This window comes from Otolemur garnettii, unplaced genomic scaffold, assembly GCF_000181295.1.
Source record: "Otolemur garnettii isolate 467f Iridium unplaced genomic scaffold, OtoGar3 scaffold00088, whole genome shotgun sequence".
NCBI lineage: Eukaryota > Metazoa > Chordata > Mammalia > Primates > Galagidae > Otolemur > Otolemur garnettii.
The window spans coordinates 4,093,688-4,100,543 of record NW_003852483.1 but is presented as its reverse complement, the minus strand read 5'-3'; positions in this window follow the sequence as shown (position 1 = coordinate 4,100,543).

The window sequence follows — 6,856 nt, the reverse complement described above, 5'->3', positions numbered from 1 at the left end:
TGAAATGAGCAGAATCACTGTTCATCTGACATGGAATTTGCCTTATCTCCTCCCAAAGCCTATACTCACCACTGATGATACTAAGTATAACATTATATTGACATTCATATGCAAATCTTTTGTATTTCCATTTTATTTGATCCTTAGAAAACAAGCAATAAGTAGGTAATTATCTTCTTCAGTTCTTTTTTTTTTTTTGAATACTCTTTTTATTTTTTTCAAATAAATATAAGGGTACAATATTTAGGTTACATTGTTCTCATTTCAGGGTAATGTTCCATGTGTAAAAGAGCCCCTCACCTGGGGGTGTGTTAATCACTCTGACAATGTGCACATTAGGTGATATCCTGCCTCCCTCCCTCTGCCAAATGCCCACACCCCGCTTCCCTCTACCCCTCTGCTATATTAGTGTTTTATTATACTTTACGTCATTTACATTTACCTAGATGGAGTTGAAATACATTCTTGCTAGTAAAGTATCACAAGAATGGAAAAATAAATATTCAATGTACTCCATACTAATACGAAATCAATGTATAAACAATTTCATGCTCATAAGAACCATTTCCATAATATAATCTAATCGTAAGAATATCAGTCCTATTTCAATATTAATCCAACCTGAGCACAAATGTAGTAAAGCATTAGCCACACAATATGACATTGGGGGTTTCTACGTGCACCATTTTGCCCCCACTATAGCCTCAGTAAGTGAGCACACCTCACATAATATCTTTTAGTGATATGGACCAATGCACACTTCCCCTTTGGGGCTGTTCTGAGAACTAGAACTTTTCACATGTATGTACATGATGACTGCCTCCTGCTTGCACAGGGCTTTAAAATGGGAGACTCTATCCTACTCGCATGACAGGTTTTAGTTCAGTGCCTGATAGTAAAGCATAATGGTAAAGACTGTGGACTCGGGGGGCACCTGTGGCTCAAAAGAGTGGCGTGCCGGTCCCGTATACCGGAGGTGGTGGGTTCAAACCCAGCTCAGGCCAAAAACTGCAAAAAAAAAAAAAAAAAAAAAGACTGTGGACTCCATCCAGACTGCCCGCTTTCATAGGCCCAGCTCTCACCTTTACTGTGGCATTCTTCTTACTGAATCATGGGACTGTAAAGGCATCTATTGATACTTCATTGCATTGTAATAAAGATTAAACGAACAGGTGGAAATGCTGGTGTCTAAGATGCTCTATATAAGATTCAGCTATGATCAGCAGATATGTAAAATAATTATGAGGCCAATATTATCTTCACACCAAAACCAGACAGCAACATCATAAAAATGGAATATTCTAAACTAATACCCCTCATGAATATAGGTAAAAATATTCCTTGCCGGGGTAGCACCTGTGGCTCAAAGGAGTAGGACACCAGCCCCATATGCTGGAGGTAGCAGGTTCCAACCCAGCCTCGGCCAAAAGCTGCAAACAAAAAAATGACTTGCCATAATACTAGTAGAATGAATCTAGCAAAATATAAAAGAAATTATACACCTATATCAAGTGGGATTTCATCCAGGAGTGCAAGATTGGTCAAAATACAAAATTCAGTCAGTGTAATACATCATGTTAACAGAATAAAGGAAAGAATACTAAATCACAGGATCAGATTTCTAATAAACACAGAAAAGGTATGAGACAAATCCAACTCCCATTCACATTGAAAACCTCAACCAACTAGGAACAGGGTTGCTTTGCGAAGAAGGGTTTCTTTCTCAGTCAGAAAAGGCATCTATGAAAACCCTACAGCTAACATAATTCTTAATGGTGAAAAACTGAAAGATTTCTCCCTAAAACCAGAAACAAGAGGACACTGTCCACTCTTTCCATTTTGATATACACGGAACTAGACTTTCTAGCCAGAGCAATTAGGCAAGAAAAGATGATTGGAAAAGAAGTAATGCTAGTTTTATTTATAAAAGAGATCACTTGAGGGACAGAAACCCTGAATCATCCACACACACCAAAAAAACTATTACAGCTAACAAAAAAATGTAGCAAAGTTACAGGATACCAGTTCAATAAAAGTAAGTTATCCTCTTACACACTGGAAATGAACAATCCAGTTATTAAAAAGGCAGTTCCAACTGGAATAGCATCAAAATGACTGAAATACTTAAGGATAAATTTAACCAAAGAAGTCCAAGACCTGTCCACTGAAAACTAAAAAACATTTTGTACTATGTATAATAGCTTTATTATGATAAAATTCACATACCATCCACTTCACCCATATAAAGCTTACAATCCATTGGATTTTGAAATAATCATAAAATTATGGTAACAACATCACAATTTTGGAACTTTTAATTTCCCCCCAAATAAACCTCATATCCTTTACTTCTTACTCCTATTCCTTTATCCCATCCCCTAGTGCCAGACCTAAGCAATCACTAATGTACTTTCTGCCTCTAAGGATTTGCCCATACGAGGGCAAGATCTCTTCATATGAATGAGTATATTCTTCTGTGGCTGTCTTCTTTTGCTTAGCGTGATGTTCCTAAGGTTTGTTCACATGTAGCTTATGTCAGTACTTCATTCATTTTTATGAATGAGTAATGACCCATTTTCTGTGATGCCATGTTTCATTTATTCATTCATCAGTTGGTGGACATTTGGGTTGTTTCTACTATTGAGGAATTACAAATAATGCTGCTATAAACATTCACATACACATTTTTGTGTGAAATTCTTTTTTATTTTCTTGAGTATATGCTTCAGAGTAGAATTGCTGGCTCATATAGTGACACTATGTTTAAATGTTTGGGACCTGAACAATTATTTTCCACAATGGTTGCACCATTTTACATGTCCCTCAGCAGAGTGCGAGCATTCCAGTTTCTTCACATACTCATCAGTGCTTGTTCTTTTCTTCTCCTTCTTCCCTTTAAATTATATCCAGCCTAGTGGTTGTCATGTGGTATGTTATTATGATTTACTTCTCATTTCCTTGACAGCTAGTGATGCTCACCTTCTTTTCAATGCTTTTCAGACACTTCTATATCTTCTTGGTATGCCATGGTAACCAGTAAAGTTAGGTTTCCTCCCTGGAACACAAAAATAATATCTAGTGATAAAATAACTCTTGCTGTCGACCTCACGGTAGTAAACCATTTTCACTGAGGTGGAAATAAAAAGAAGCTGTATGGTGAACATTTTTATTTTAATCCCTTATTCAGCAAGTGCTAAACAAGAATGACAATTACAGGGAAAAAATATCTGGGCACTGTGGCAGGCACCTAAAGTCCCAGCTACTGGGAGGCTGAGACAAGAGAATTGCTTAAGCCCAAGAACTTGAGGTTGCTGTGACGCCATGGCATTCTACCAAGGGTGACATAGTGAGACTCTGATATATATATGTGTGTATATATATATATATATATATCCCAACCCCCGGGCCAATATCTTTCCTTGCACTCTCTCTTAGTATTTTTACAGTTTTGTGTCTTAAATTTAAATCTTTTATCCAGTGAGAAACAATTTTTGTTAGCGGTGAGAGGTGTATGTTCGGTTTCAGTCCTGTACAAGTGGCTAACCAGTTCTCTGAGCACCATTTATTTGTTAATTAGGGATTCTTTTCCACAATGCATGTTTTTGTTTGGCTTATCAAAGATCAAATGACCATATGTGGCTAGGTTCATCCCTAGAGTCTCTATTCTATGCCATAGATCTATGTCTCTATTTTTGTGACAGCGCCATGCTATTTTGATCACTATAGATATGTTGTATAACCTAAAGTCTGGTAATGTGATGCCTCCAGATTTGTTTTTATTTCTAAGAATTGTACTGGCTATTCAGGTTTCTTTCTGATTCCATATAAAACTAAGTGCTATTTTGTCAAGTTCTTTAAATTATGACATTGTGTATTGATAGGGATTGCACTAAATCTGTAGATATCTTTGGGAAGAATGGACATTTTAACAATGTTGATTCTTCCCAAACACGAAGAATGTTCTGGTATGTTCTTTTGTTTGAAAACATCTTCAGCTATTTCTTTTCTCAGGGTTTCGTAGTTCTCGTTATAAAAGTCTGTCAAGTCCTTTGTTAGATAAAATCCCAGGTATTTCATTTTCTTTGGCACTACTATAAAAGGAATAGAGTCTTTGATTGTATTCTCAGCTTGACTATCGTTAGTATGTATAAAGCCTACTGATTTGTAGATAATTTTGTACTTGGAGACACTGCTCTATTCCTTGACCACTTCTAAGAGCTTCATAGTTGAGTCCCTGGGGTTTGCTAGGTATTAGATCAAGTCATCTGCAAAGAGTGAGAATTTGATTTCCTCTGTCCCTGTTTGATTACCCTTGATCTCCTTCTCTTGCCTGATTGCGATGGCTAGGGCTTCCAGTACTATATTGATTAGCAGTGGTGACAACAGGCATCCTTGTCAAAATTTTACTGCATTCAATATGACATTGGCTATGGGTTTGCTGTAAACTGTCTCCATGAGTTTAAGAAATGTCCCATCTAAGCCTATTTTCTTAAGTGTTTCAATCATGAAAGGATGCTGCATATTATTAAAGGCCTTTTCTCCATCATTGAGAGAATAACATGGTCTTTGTTTTTTATTTTATTTTATGTGGTGTATTATATTTATAAATTTATGTATGGTGAACCAACCTTGTAACCCTGGGATAAAACCAATTTGATCATGGTATATAAGTTTTTTAATGTGTCGTTGAATTGTTTGCTAGGATCTCATTGGATTTTTGCGCCTATATTCATTAATGATATTGGTGTATAATTTTCATTCTTTGATGGGTCCTTTCCTGTTTGGGGGATTAGGGTGATATTTGCTTCTTTGAATGAGTTGGGGAGAATTCTTTTCTTCTCTATGTTTAGTATAGATTATGTAATATAGGTTTTAGTTCCTCTTTGAAGGTTTGGTAAAACCTTCTGATGTGAAATCATCTGGTTACTTTCCCTCTTTGGCAGATTTTATATACTTGGTGCTATTTCAGTTCTTGATAGAGGTCTAGTCAACACTTCTAACTCTTTCTGCTTGAGTTTAGGAAGGTGGTATGCTTTTAGGAGTTGGTCTATTTCTTCCATATTTTCATATTTCTGAGAAAAGAATGTTTGGCAGTAATCATTGAGGATCTTTTGTACTTCTGTGTCTTAAAGATTCATTTCAATTTCATTTAATTCTGCTCTAATTTTTGTGATTTCTTTCCTTCTTCTGGGTTTGGGTTGGAATGAGCTTCCTTTTCTGGTTGCTTAAGATGACCCATTACGTTGCTGAATTGCTGTCTTTATATTGACTTGATGAAGGCTTCTTCTTCTTTTTTTTTTTTTTTTTTGAGACAGAGCCTCAAGCTATCCCCCTGAGTAGACTGCTATGGCATCACAACTCTCAGCAACCTTGAAGTCCTGGGCTCAAGCGAGTCTCCTGCCTCAGCCTCCCAAGTAGCTGGGACCACAGGCGCCTGCCACAATGCCTGGCTATTTTTTGGTTACAGCCATCATTGTTGTTTTGGTGGGCCTGGGCTGGATTTGAACCCGCCACCTTAGGTGTATGTGGCTGGCGCCTTAGCCACTTGAGCCACAGGCACCAAGCCGATGAAGGCTTCTAATGCTATATATTTCCCTCTTAGGGCTGCCTTTACAGCAGCCCACAGGTTTTTATTGTTTGTGGCTTCATTATCATTTTGTTCCAAAACTCTGATGATTTGCTTCTTACTCTCATCCTTGTCTCAGATACCATTCAGGCTAAGGTTATATAGTTTCTGTGAATTTGAGTATGAGGATTTCTGTTGCTATTGAGTTCAACTTTTATTCTGTGAAGGTCTGAGAAGATACATGAAATAACTTTTATTCTTTTACATTTTTTGAGGTAAGACTTGTGTCCTAAGATATGATCAATTTTTGAGGATGATCCTGTGGGCTGATGAGAAGAATGTATATTCAGTTTTATTAGGATGAAATGTTCTGTATACATCTGTTAAGTCCATTTGTTCTAGGGTCAAGTTTAAGTCCATGACTTCTTTGTTTAGTTTCTTCTTGGATGATCTATCCAGAACTGCCAAAGGGGTGTTAAAATCTCCAGTCATTGCTATAGTACAGGAAAATATGATATTGTTCAGACCCATTAGGGTTTGTTTTATAAATCAAGAAACATTCAGGTAGGGAGGGTAAATGTTACTTATTGAAATCTCTTTGTGTTGAGTGTTTCTCTTGACAAATATGTAGTGCCCAGCCTTGTCTTTCCTTATTTTTGTTAGTTTAAACCCAATTGTATCTGCAAGTAAGATTGCAATCCCTACTTTCTCCTGATATCCATTTGCCTGGATTACTGTTGCCCATCCCTTCACCCTGAGTCTTGTTTTATTTTTTCAGGTATGGTGTGCTTCTTGGAGGCAGCAGATACTTGGCCTGACTGTTTGCATCCAGTCAGTCAACCTTTGCCTCTTTAGAGGAGAATTTAAGCCATTCACTTTAATTGGAAGAATTGATAGGTATGGAAGTGGTTAGACCATCTTGTTTTTCAAAGGTCCACTGCACATTGTTAACCTTTTCACCATTGTGGAATTTAGGTTTTGTTCTTTAAATTCTGGGTGAGTTTACTTTGTTGGTAGACCATCATGCTGGTCATTATGCAAAATATGTTTGAGTATTTCTTGCCAAGCTGGTCTAGTCATGGTAATTTCCTTAACATATGGATGTCAATAAAGTACTTGATTTCTCCATCACAAATGAAACTCAGTTTTTTTGGATTCAGAATCCTGGCCTGAAAAGTTGATTTGTTTTAGAAGTGCGAAGATAGGGTGGTAACTGTGGTTCAAAGGAGTAGGGCTCCTGCCCCATACACCAGAGGTAGTGGGTTCAAACCTGGGCAAAAAAAAAAAAAA